Genomic DNA, 13,671 nt, shown 5'->3' on the forward strand with positions numbered 1-13,671 from the left:
TAGTGATGTAAAAATTACGCTTCGTTTTATAGCAGGACAATTACACACATTATCATAATAATATAGACATTTTTATAACGGTGACAATCATTGTATATGCACGAGGTGGAAAGATAATAACACCTTATTTCCGACTTCGTAAAGTTAACACATCCTTCCTGGGGCACGGTATTCGTTTCCATAATAAGATTCCACAGTTATTTTTAGCTTGGCAAAGATTAAAGCTCATAAATAAGGCACATTACTCGATACAAGTTTATATATATGATAAAATAGCGTTGACTTAGTACTTGTTGATTTGTAGGCAGGTAATACATTGAACTGTACTTTACATATTGTGTAATTAAAATGGTGAATAAGAATAACTACAGAGTTTCTTGTCGGATCTTCGCAGTAGAATCTACTTTCCGAACCGGTGGTAACGTTATATTTAATTCTAAGTATATTTTGATTTTGATCAGCTCGTTCCAGTTTAATACATATTGTACCTACTTTATTTTATCTAACTTCGAAAAGACAGCGTATATTATTCGGTTTAATTATTTTTCGTGTATATATTCGCCGATTGTAAACTCACTTTGATGATCCCTTTTTTACTGAATAAGGATATACCTCGCGGGTGGTATATTTAATATAAGGGTCGAGAACTACAGAATTCTTTACTTATTGTGTGTATATTGCTCAATATTTTTTGTCAATAATGAACTGATTTTAACAATCATTTTTTATTGAATAGGGATTGAGAAATTCACTCTAAGGGTAGATTCACTTTCAATTTAAAGAACAAGTACCCATTCTTATTCCAGTGGAACAAAAGCTTGGAGATTCGTTCCTTGTAGCGTATATGTTAATCTTTATATTACTGTCGATTCTACCATTAAATAAATTGAAACAGTCAGACAAAGGAAAGACAATCTTTAATATGAACCGACTCCAAAAGCAACTAATTCCTATGTACAAATTTAATTGTTAATAAATATTTCCTTTATAAAATTTTATTTAAATTAATCATAAATATAGAAAAACATCAACATATTATAGCAATAAAACGAAGATGACAGTATTTATAATATTATAATAGATTACTATGTTATATTAAATTTAATAAAATAATTTATTATCTTTAACTGTGAACAAAACCAAGAAAATTTAAGACGGTACTGCGCTTAAGCATATATCAGTAATAAAGCGAGGATATTAGTATTACAAATTAAATCGTTTAATTATAGTAACAGTGTTAGTTTGAAAACATGTATCACGCAAGCGTAAAAACTTAGTGCAACTGAAAACCATTAAACGAAGACTTGGATTGAATTAAAATTCAATGTTAATTTGCATTTGAAAGTATGTGGCTTAAACAGGAATTAATTAAGTTAGATTAAGACCTACGCCTGACCTGATAAGACTACATATATTATGTGTTTATAACAGCTGTGACTTGAATAATATAATGTTGATCTGAGCTAGGGTTTTTTTTTTATATAGTTTTTGAAGGGATTTGGAGTCTCAATCTTAGATTTCATTCAAACATCCGTAATTTATTATGCTTATAAATAAAACGTGTAAGACTGAAAACGAACTAATTATATGTATGTTTTTATGGTATAGGTAAGCGGCAAATAGGACATCTGACGGTAAATAACCACCATCTTTAGACACTGGCGCAGTAAGAGATATTAATAATAATCTAATACCCCTAGTACACTGGCTCACTTACCCTTCAAACCGATAATACTAAGTATTTATGTTTAACGGTAGAATATCTGATGAGTCGGGCTTGAACAGAGTTCCACCACCACCACAAGTAAATTTATGTATTAAGTTTTCAAGGGCAACGCTGTGTTAAAAACATTGTACAAAAATAGTTAATATGTTCGAGTTAAATATAATAGTAAATACGATAATGATTTCTTAATCTATATATATAAAAGGTTGTGATTAAGAGATTGGTTTTAAGTTTGTTACAAATTGAAAGGATTATTGCAAAATTTAGTTTTATAAGGACACGTCTCAAACTTCAAATTCGTCTGATGGTCTTGTTTGATACGTCATTCTACCCCTGGGCGAAGCTGGAGCGAGTGATGTTAGTTAGGGATAGGTTTAGTTGCCTGTTTTACTTAAATTTATTTCACTTTTACACGAATTTTCATCTACAATGATAATATGTAAGTGGATTTCAATATTCATTGTACTTTGTTTTATGTAGTATGTTTTCATCTATATGTAGTTAGTTAATAAAGTTAAAATAGTAGGTATACAAGTATTATGATTTATTAAAAAATATTTATGAAATTATTTTAATACTTAATAAAAAAAATTTAATACTTAATATTTGTTAAAGTTTTAAGAATTACGAGAATTTTACTTATCAAGAAGTATATTAAAAACTATAAATAAACTGTAAACTTCAAAAATTTTTATTTAAAAGAGCGTATAAAAAAGTGTACGTAAGTGTGTGTGTGAATGTAGTTATTAGCAATCCGAGCTGGGTAGGTACTTGCGAACGAGATTTAATTAATCAAATTATCTCTACATAATATATTACAAAGTCACTTCCCGCCGTCTGTACGTTTAGATATTTTAAACTAAGCAACGAATTTTAATGCGGTTTTCATCGATACACAGGGTTTCAAGAGAAAGGCTTATACGTATAATACACGAATATTATAGTGGAGAAATGCCGAAAATTTCAACTTTCCCAGCTGAAGAAAAACAAAAAAAAACTTGTTTTTTGTTCTTCTAAAAGTTGTATACAGATTGTAGCCGTGTGAAGCCGGGATGGGAATCTAATATCATTATAAATGATAGCTATATAAAGTGGCTGTGATATATATTTTAGATAATAATAAGCAAAAAATAACATCTTGCAATTTCTCTATGAGCAAAAAAAAGGCGTTAGAATATTTTTTTAATATTTTATCATCTCATATTTCTAAGTGCCAAGGGTGCATATATCAATTACATGTTTCGAGTGTTAATAAAAATAATATCCATAGTATTATGACGTAGAGGAATACGAAGCCACTAATTTTATTTATGGAGGAACGCCCCTAGCACATTTATTACCGCGAAACAGTCGAACCAATAAAACCACTGAATCAAAGAGAAAAAGTGCTCTTAGTTCTATAAATATTTTATTTCGGATAGTGAAAGGTAGGGTGAGTACACGATAGGAATTATATGGGATATATTTTAAATTATTGAAGCAGTTTAGAATGATTTTCATGGTTTCGGCTGCTGTTTTTTTATTATTATTTTAGGTTACATAATTTTGTACTGTTATGTCCAAATTAATTGCATTTGGTAGTTCGGTCAATTTTCGGACAATATTACTAAAAATAGATAGAAATATTTTTGAAGACCAATCCGATAAATATGGAATACATGGTAGCAATACATTTAGCCCGAGAACTTTACTAATGTGCGCTAGTCAAATGGACTCTTGAGAATAACCCATTCAATACAGAACTTTATTTCAATGGTGTAGAGTATAAATCGTAATAATATAACACTTAGTATATGAGAGTATACTGGTTCGTAGCTCATGCATATGGAAATTTTGACTTAGAGGCATAGAAATGCCTATCGTGGGTGGTCGATGCTCAGAATGTTTGGGGCTAGCGTTTTCTAGATTGATAAATTTGATCTTCTAGGAATAAATAATGAAACAGAATAAATAAAATGTATATAACTCCCAAATGAGAAAAGTATAAGTAATATTTCCACCTGTTCCTCGTTGAATTTGCTGCCATCACCGAAATCCGCCAGGAGACATTAGTGTCTGACCAAAACACTATTTTGAACCCAAACTGTAATCTAATATAGGTAGTAGGTACACCCCTATTTTAGTTTCGACCGCAACCATAAACGGAACCAAAAGTAGGTTAAGCAGTTAAGTTCAAATTTTGTTATAATTTCAGTCTACTCGGAAATCTAAAATATTTCGGGCTTGGTAACTTATAGATAATTCGACTAAATTAAGCGAGCACTTCACCAGTCAATTTATAAAGAAATCACCAAATTTTTGGAACGATCCAATAGCAGCCGGTGAACTTTAAGTTCAGCAAACGACAACAAACACGCCCGACAGTATCAGTCAGGTCGCACGATACGAACGCCAGTTTCTACTGAACCGAAGTTTTGGCCAATTTTTATCCAAAACCAAGAATCTTGCCAAAATCAGCTATTTTGGTCAAAACTGCCGAAAATTACAACTTCGGTCAGTTTTTTAATGTACCTTTTTGTAACGTTAAATTATTGCAGACACTACAAACGAATCGACCCAAATAATCTGGTTTTAGGATACATTAGCCATACCGTATATCACTAATGCGTTGCCGTGAGACTAGATTATTATTATTAGCTAGATATCTCTACTGCCTGTAATAATACTCGCTTATCATTTAATACAAAATATTGTTGTTGGGGTTTGAATAATCTAGATGACGATCTTGTATTTGAACTATCTGCTTCGGTCGGAACTTTATTCGTTGTAGGTGGAATATGAATACATTTTTGGAATAAATCGTTTTACTAAACATATGTATGTGCCGCAAACGCTGTATTGTTATCATTTCCTTTGTGACGATAAAGCCAATAGTAAAACACAAATTTGAAATTGTAACGATTTCACGAAACTGAGTTCATCATCTCAATATGATTTATTTCAGTTAAATTTCGATTTCGGTAGACACGGACATGTGGACAGCACATGCACAGTATTGCTGCTTAGAGGTAGAATATATGATGAGTGGATGGTACCTACCCAGACGACTTTGACTCAAGTCCAAACAAGTAGGTAGCACTATAATATGATTGCCAATATTTAAGCAAATCTAAAGTACTTTGGGCAGAGTCCATATAAATAGAAAGTGGATAATTTTGGTTAAAAAAATGGATAAGCTACTGTTAAGGTTTTCTAGTTTAAGGAGTTCATTAAAGTTTTTCTTAAACGGTTCTTGTATTCATGTAATAAAATGGGTAACACCAGCAATGTTTCTTCTCTTGTTGACTCCTCTTAAGTTAGTAACGACGATGGTAAGAAACGTAATGAATTAACACTCTTTCCGTGGAAATTTGATCTGACAATATTGTTGGAAGTAACTTGCGTTGACTCATTAGCCCAGAGCTGAGCAGATAGAAAGACAGTTTCAAGGGGAAGAATACACAAGGAAGACTGAACTTCCTACCAATCTCAAACTAGGCTACCTAAAACTGACTACAAAATTTTCGAAATTAATAATGTGAGAAGCTAGTAATATTTTATTTTACGTTCCAATTAATAACGCTAATTATGTTTTTAAGAACAAGAGTCGCAATCATTCGTTGTTAATATTTTAAAATAATTCTCAAGTTATACTTTCTAGTTTTTCTTCCTCATCACTCGTTATAAAAAACAAAACGAGAACTGAAGTAATAAAACATTTATTTGAACAATGACTGTGCACTGTCAAGTCACGCCGACCTTTTATAATACAAAACAAAACAATGAAATGTTTCATATAAACAATCGTTATTGTATCATTCTAGTTTTTGCCTACAGCTACGCTTAAACTGTCTTGTTCTGAATACAAATATCTTTTTTTTTTAAATTGAAGCTATCAATAAATGTCTATGACTTAGTGAATTACAATAAAAATAAGCGTACGATAGTGCGAGAAGACCAAGTTCAAACCATAAATTCACTCGCACTTTAGGTACTTGAATTGTTTCGAGCTAATTTCAACCTTTTCATATATAATAGCTACATATATTAATCAGCGGTTCTACTCGATAGTTAGTTTTTTTGTTTAAAACGTCTACAATTCTTCAGAAACTTTTGTCACCAACGCGACGCAAAAACACAACATTTTCTAATATGTATTTAGCAGAGCTTTAAATACGAAATAAAATAAAATAAATGCTCTTGTCTAAGCACAGAATAAAAAATATCAAGACGGGATTAAGTCACAATGAATTGCTAATCAGAGCAAGTTGCTTAGAAAACGTAAACATATCTTCTTAAATAACGACCCATTTATTTACATGTATTGATATAACAATAAGCTCGCTTTACAATATAATTCGCTTCGGTAACAATCCGTAAATGTCCCGATGTTAAGCAAAGGATTTCTCTCCAGTTAAGGCGAATGTTTTGAGATTATTCCGCTACACTGCTTTGCGAGTGAAAGAATTTTGGTCAACGCTTTCTTCTTCTTTCTTTTCTTTATAGTTCTTCAAGATATGTATTAAAATATCAATAAATTTAAATTATAGTTATAAAAATTTCTTCAACGTGATTTTTTTATCGTTTATAATGTTTGTAGGTTAAGTGTTATAGTAATATTATAAATGCGTAAGACTGTTCGTTCGTCTGTCTGTTGCTCATTCACGGCGGAACCAGTGTACCGAATTTGATGAAAATGAATTGATATTTAGCAAGCTTGAACTATAAGTAAGAGTAAAGGTTACTTATGGCTAACAGCTGTCGACCAACCCCTAAAACGCGACAAAAAACTCAGGAGACGACTATTTTTATAAATATTATTCTACTCAAGAACTTTAAATTCTTATTATTATCTAATCATTGTTAAAAATGCCAAAAGCCGAGATGACCCAGTGGTTAGAACGCGTGCATCATAACCGATGATTTCGGGTTCAAACCCAGGCAGGCACCACTGAATTTTCATGTGCTTAATTTGTGTTTATAATTAATCTCGTGCTCGGCGTTGAAGGAAAACATCGTGAGGAAGCCTGCATGTGTCTAATTTTAACGAAATTCTGCCACATGTGTATTCCACCAACCCGCATTGGAGCAGTGTGGTGGAATATGCTTTAAACCTTCTCCTCAAAGGGAGAGGAGGCCTTAGCCTAGCAGTGGGAAATTTACAGGCGGCTAATGTAAATGTAAAATGTAATGTTAAAATTTGGTGATTATATTACATAGAGTACGGATCAATACCCTCAATAACCGTTTTATCCAAAACGTAGTTCAATTTAATAACTTATTAAGTATGACGAAATATTCTTTTACAATATAAAATTTCAAGCGTTTACGATTATTACCACACGCGTTTTAATTAATATAGTTAATGTATATACCGTTGGTTATATGTGTATATATTTCGTACCATTGTATTTACGTTGAGGCACGCATCCGTTTTCTGATAAATAGATTGGGAACTGAGTCCGCCCGATAATTAGTGGCGTGTGTGCAAATTTAATAACTCTTGTTCGGTTGGCTTAGCTTTTAAACAATACGACACGACTCAACGTATAGTATTATTTAAGTAATAAAATAATTATATGACTTTCTTTTACAATTGAATGTTTTATTTGTATAATCAAAAAGAACAATTAATGCGCGTATAAAATATTAATAACATGTTTAAAGTACCAATAAGATCGCGCTGAAATTGATTTAAGAACAGTAGTTTTTATTGTTTAATATTTAAAGAAACAGATTCATATATGTAACTGACAATGATAGAAAATATATCACACAATGGTAGTGTAGTGCAAGTGCACAAGGACAAGCAACAGCACAAAAAAACAATTCTACTTATTGCCAAATCTCAAAGTCATACAAGAAATATATCAATCTTTATAAATATATACTTAGGTACATAAAAAAGGTTGATACACAATACGTAAGTGTTAGTTTTTTTTTTAAATATAATTCGCAAGATATATCTTGCGTAACAGTTGTAGACAATAATTCTTAAAAAAAAAGTCTTAATTTTTTACTCCTTTCGTAAGTTTCTTGTTTTTCATGTTCCACGCTTGATTTTTGGGAAAAAGTTTATTCTAGTTAGATGATTTCATTACACTAATTACTTTTTAATATTAAGTCATGACATTAATTAGACTAACACGAGTTTAATAATATTAAAAAATTACCAAAATCAGTGTTTTTTTTTTCGTAAAGCACTCTCTGATTCTTCGCATCATGAGTCGTGGGATATACTCGTAAACATGAATCATATTTCGAAAACGTAATAAAATAACAATTTTTTAACTTCTCATTCAATTACAATCGTATCGAACGTTGTAAACGTATGTACCCCGCAGTATTTGCTTACCACGGTCGCTCGTCAATCACGCTGGAAGGCTGACTGTGCATTTCAATATAAGGCCTTCGTTTCACATTTACAGGCCTTTTAAAGCTTACGTAAATAGTTTTGATACATGGTCCATATATAAGCGTTGCTTTTGAGCGAAAAAAATGTTTCGAATAATTCATTTAATTTGAAATTTCATAGTTGTTTTATGTAAATAAGTACCAATAATTTACGCTGATTCGAAATTCTATTATTGTAAAATTAATTTACAGCACATTTGGGATATTTTATGCGTTCTAATAAGCTGTAGAGATTTTTTAATATAATAGTCGGTGGCAATTATGGCGGAATCAATTATGATTGTCAATTATTAAATTAGATTTAATCTGACACAGCTTTCATCTATACATATAATAAAATTGGAGTGTCTGTTTGTAATATTAAAATAACCGCGTTTTACCAAATGCATATGTATGTATACACGGTACATATACCTAAATAATATTTTTTACATTTTTTTTTGTCTGTTTGTCTGTCTGTCTGTTTGTTCCGGCTAATCGCGGGCACAGCTAGCACTTTATATAATTTGTAATAATCATTGATATAAGTTATTGTAAATAAATAATCTAATTAATAAAACAAGTTCTATGAACTATTGAAAATTAAAAAAATGGTTGGTTTACTCACAACTAGTGCTACAAGAATTTATATTATTATATATTAAACCAAGAGTTGATTTGAGTATTTGGTTCATAGTTCCATTTTCATGATAAGCAATGAATATGTTTCATTATGTGTCGTTAATTATTCGTTTTATTACGTAAAGTAGCTGTAATTTTTTTTTTCGCTTCGCTCTGCTATCCGACTGGCAACACCCTGAATCATCGGGCAACACAAATTAAGACTAACGATTCGTCGGGCCTTAATGCGGATGGTTTTAATTTTAATTTGAAAACAGATTTGAATTAACGACTGCTGTGTTACGATATTGCCGCGCTGATATTGAATATCAAGCTTATTCAACGGGGCTCTTTTGGTCGAAATATTCCTATAATTATTTACCGGAATCGAAATTCTACTAATTTGCGTCGTTCACTGTCGTTCTTAGCTGCGTTCTTACCTGAAACAGAACAAAAGAAATTTAATAGCTAGTACATAAAGCAATAATTGTCTATTCATTTTGGGAATTATGAAAAATTATAGGTATTTATATAAATAATTATTAGTAATTCATTATAATAGCAGACAACGATATTCGTTGTACATACATCGGATGGGTCACTTGACGCCAGGCCCTAGGTCCCTCGTATGTATCGGAAACGTCAAAGGCATACCGTTTATGGGTAGATATTCGGCTACTGTTATTTTATTTCATGCGACTGTTATTACACTGGCTCCAGTATCCTTCACATCCGAACTCACTGACACAAAGCATTGTTGCTTTATTGCCATTATTAGGCAAAAGGTGAGGCAAGATATAGACCTGTCTAACGCATAGCTTCCTGTTCATAAGGACTCAAAAAAAGTATAAAACTATATGTTTGTAATTCTTATATTAAAGTAAATAATTAAAAAATGACAAATGAATAACCGACGTCCATTTTTTTTTATTTGGCCCCATTTACCAAAGAGGATGTACTACACTGTACCTTCCCAAAAAAACTTTTCTAAATCGTTTCATAAACGACAGAGTTCTGAGGCAACAAGCATATAAAAAAAGATAAAACACAACCGAATTAATAAATAAACTTATTTTTTTTCGAAATCTGACAAAAATGTTTTAAGGCAGACTAAACATGTATTCAATAAATTTATAATAATTGTATAGTCATGAGGAGGTAAGGTAAACTAATAACAATTTATTTCCGACTTTGCAAAGTTAATACATCTTTCCTGGGGCACGATATTCGTTTGTATATTATATATTAATATTCCACAGTTATTTTTAACTTGGACTATTCAAAAATTTAAAGCTCATGTCAAAAAAAAAAAACATTGATAATTGATATTTATTGATTTCTAGGATAGGATATGTAGAAATTTAATCTAGACACGCGGTAGCGTGTCAGCCAAGTACAAGTATCAGAACTGGCGAGCAGCACCGTGTGTAATATTACACGAACCATTTGGAGCCACTTTTGACCTCCTCATAACTCAAAAACTATTATTTATTTAGATATTAACGTCTAAAAATCGTCATTTTTATCATTTTACTTTACTGACATGGTCTGTAGTTAAAATTTTGGAAAAGAGTAACTACTGAATTTCTTGTCGGTTCTTATCTACGTTCCACACCAGTGGTAGGTTTACATTTAATTCGATATTGTATCATGAAAGTTCAAATGATTTTTTGATTTAATTATGACTAATTAGATTTTCCACATATATTTCCTAGTTTAATTTCCTAGTTTAAAATTAAAATAAGTCGTAAATATATATGTCACTTTTGGCTAAAGACGATTTAAAACTGAATCAAGTTACTAGTTAGTTATTTACTATTTTGAGATAACTTTTATTATAGCTCAAAGGCGAAAACGTTAATGTTCTATTGGATTAAATTGTTTGATACTATAGTATAATGCACAGACCCGGATTCGATAACATGTAGAATCAGGTTTACAAAATATACTTTTTTTTTTTTCAGAAATGTAACGACATTCTACACAAATACTACAACGTACTTGGGTTTACTTTGTGCTTCGACATCTCCCCGCGTGGGGTTCGTCAGCCTTGTAAATGCTTACATATCTTAACGTACATACGACTACCATTTTTTCTTTGTTTCATTCATGAATCGACATAATATCGATTAAGGTATAGTATTGGTTAATATACCATATTTTAAAAAGATTCAGGGGCAGTTAATTAAAAAAAAATCATCTCACACAAAATTCAATTGAAGGCGATATTGTCTAATGGTCTACATTGGTTACATCAAGCGTTATAATTTTCCATCTTGGGATTTAAAACATATCTTTTATCTTCACGTGGGAGAAAAAAGAGAGTGCATCTGTGTTTGTGCACACAGTTGAACATTGTAATGTAGTTGACTCGGACGTAGTGGCGAAATCGGTAAGGACGCTAACACCATCATAATGTTAAATATATGCAGGAATACCTAAAAGCAAACAAGCAATCTATGTTACAGACAGACAGAGTTACATTCGCATTTATAATATTAGTATAGATTATGTATTTTCATATCATATTGTTGATGTTTACGAATAATCCCCCTTAACTCTTCGATTTCATACAAAGATGACGCTCGCAAAAATGTAAAATGACAGACGAAAGCGGCCTGTCGGCATGTCAATCGAGTTTTACTTATAAAAACTCTTGAGGTTTCGGTGATGGACGTACAGCGATAAATTAAAATAATAAAATAAGATATTAAGATACTCAAACAAAGCGGTATCTTTATTCATTGCAGGAACTGTCAAATGAGTCGTCTGATGGTAAGTGGTGACCGCTATTAAATTTTTCGTCAATGCGCTACCAAACTTTATGATATAAGATTTTATAACCCCGGTGCCTTTAATAATATAGTATTCCGCTTAAGCGGTACCTATTTTTGTTTATAAAAATACAATTTTGGATACAATATCAATTTTATTCGTTTAAGTACATAGTTCTAATGTAAGCTTTCAATGTTTTCAAATGACAATTGTCGTTAAGCTAATCTCTAATATCTATGTAGTATAGCGCTTATTGTAAAATGTGGATCTGCATTTATATTTAATAAATTCTTCTATACGATATACACATTTTTATATTATAGTAATGCATGTGGTTCATTATTATTTATTCATTTAAATAATATATGTATATCGTTTACAATGCACAAGGTATTTATTTTTTTATTTATACAAAAAACGCTATCGCTCATGCTCTATGACATCGTTCAAAACAACTGGCTTTGATATGACGGCTTTTATCAGGTATTGTTTGGCTTTTACGATTGATGGAGAGGTTTTGGTGGGGTTGAAACTGCGGAAATCTTAGGGTGGAAATGTTTAACGAGTTTAACATTGATAGTACCGGTAGAAAATTATTTTTTTACTCCGTTGATATTTCGTATTCATTAATGATAGAAATATTAATCGGGACATTTCGCAATTAAAAGTTTGCTTTTTAATACAATAATATGTTCTACCATCAAACAGCAGTTCCCAGTATTGTTGTATTCCGGTTTAAAGGTTGAGTGAGCCAGTGTAACTACAGGTACAAGGGACATAACATATTAGTAACCAAGCTTTGTGGAACATTGGCGATTTAAGGAATGGTTAATATTTCTTACAACTCCATTGTCTATGGGCGGTGGTGAGCACCTACTATTAGGTGTACCATTTATTCGTCCATCTAACTATATTATAAAAAAAAAAAACCAATTAGTGATTAATAGTGTAAGGATTGACAATATTTACTGACGAACTTCTTTGTGTACAATCAGTTAAGTTCAAATAGCACTTTCTACTTTTAACATCGTTTGTATTTAGAAGAGTTAAATTTAGGGCAGCCCTAACAATAAAAAAATCGCCGTACAAAATCACTGAATAAATCTTTACGAAATTGATAAACAGCTCGTGTGAATATCAAAGAGACGGCGTTTTCCTATTTGTCAGATACGACGTGTGGTGTTACCTTTTAAATTGATTTTCACGTCGGAGCATCAAGATTTTGTATCGACATTGTTTTCCTTTAACAATATGAGCTTTGCATAGCATAATCTCCTTTTTTTTCTGGCGTATATTACACATTAGGTTCAATTGAAATATGTTGATTTGACTTGTTTATTGTTGTGTGGGTAAATTTATTTTAGCACTTGTAACACTTGTGATGGCATAGAAAACCACCTCGGTGTGCGTTTGTGTTTACTTATCTCGAGCTGAGCTGTCAAGGGTAACATCGTAGGGAAGCGTTTGTCAAATTTATATTTGTTACAAGATAAGCCTCTAGTCCAGCAATGGGTAATATAGTCAGTTACATTAATTTTTACTATTGGCTTAAAATAATACTCGCTAACACAATTTTCAAACCGAAACCAAGTTTAACTATAAAATAAATTGATTCGAATTTTTTAATTACAGTTCACTGGGCAATATTGGCACTAAGTATTAGGTATTTATCTATACATATAATAAATTTGGAGTGTCTGTTTGTAACATTAAAATAACCGCTTTTTACTAAATGCATATATATGTATACATGGTAAATATATAAAAATTAAAAATTAACAAAATAAAAAATATACAATTTTTGGCTGTCGGTCTGTTTGTTCCAGCTTATATCTGGAACGGCTGGACCTATATTGACGTTACTTTCACTGGTAGATAGCTGATGTTATTAGGAGTAACTCAGGCTACAAAAATAACTTTTTTGTTAAGTTTAAACGCGCACTAAGTCGCGGGCACAGCTAGTTCTTAAATATAAATCTAAGAAATGTATTAAGTAAATACCCGGCATATAATTTATTTCTTGTTTAGATTTTCTATAAGAATTCGCTCTAATATTAAAGATGCGTCTGTTAATGTTTGTCCGGTGGGTCCGCTTGCCGCCCGAACGCCCACATTCACAATAAACATCTTTTTCGCAATCTTTCATACAAATAAAAATATCTTTCCACATGAAGTAT

The 13,671-nt window shown here is 31.4% G+C and overlaps 1 protein-coding gene across 2 annotated transcripts in view; it reads right to left on the reverse strand.

Moving 5' to 3' along the window:
• The window catches only part of LOC125064334, a 114,429-nt gene that overhangs the window by 41,881 nt on the left and 58,877 nt on the right, over positions 1-13,671 (reverse strand). The gene's annotated exons all lie outside the window — the stretch shown is intronic.

Source organism: Vanessa atalanta, chromosome 5 (genome assembly GCF_905147765.1).
Source record: "Vanessa atalanta chromosome 5, ilVanAtal1.2, whole genome shotgun sequence".
NCBI lineage: Eukaryota > Metazoa > Arthropoda > Insecta > Lepidoptera > Nymphalidae > Vanessa > Vanessa atalanta.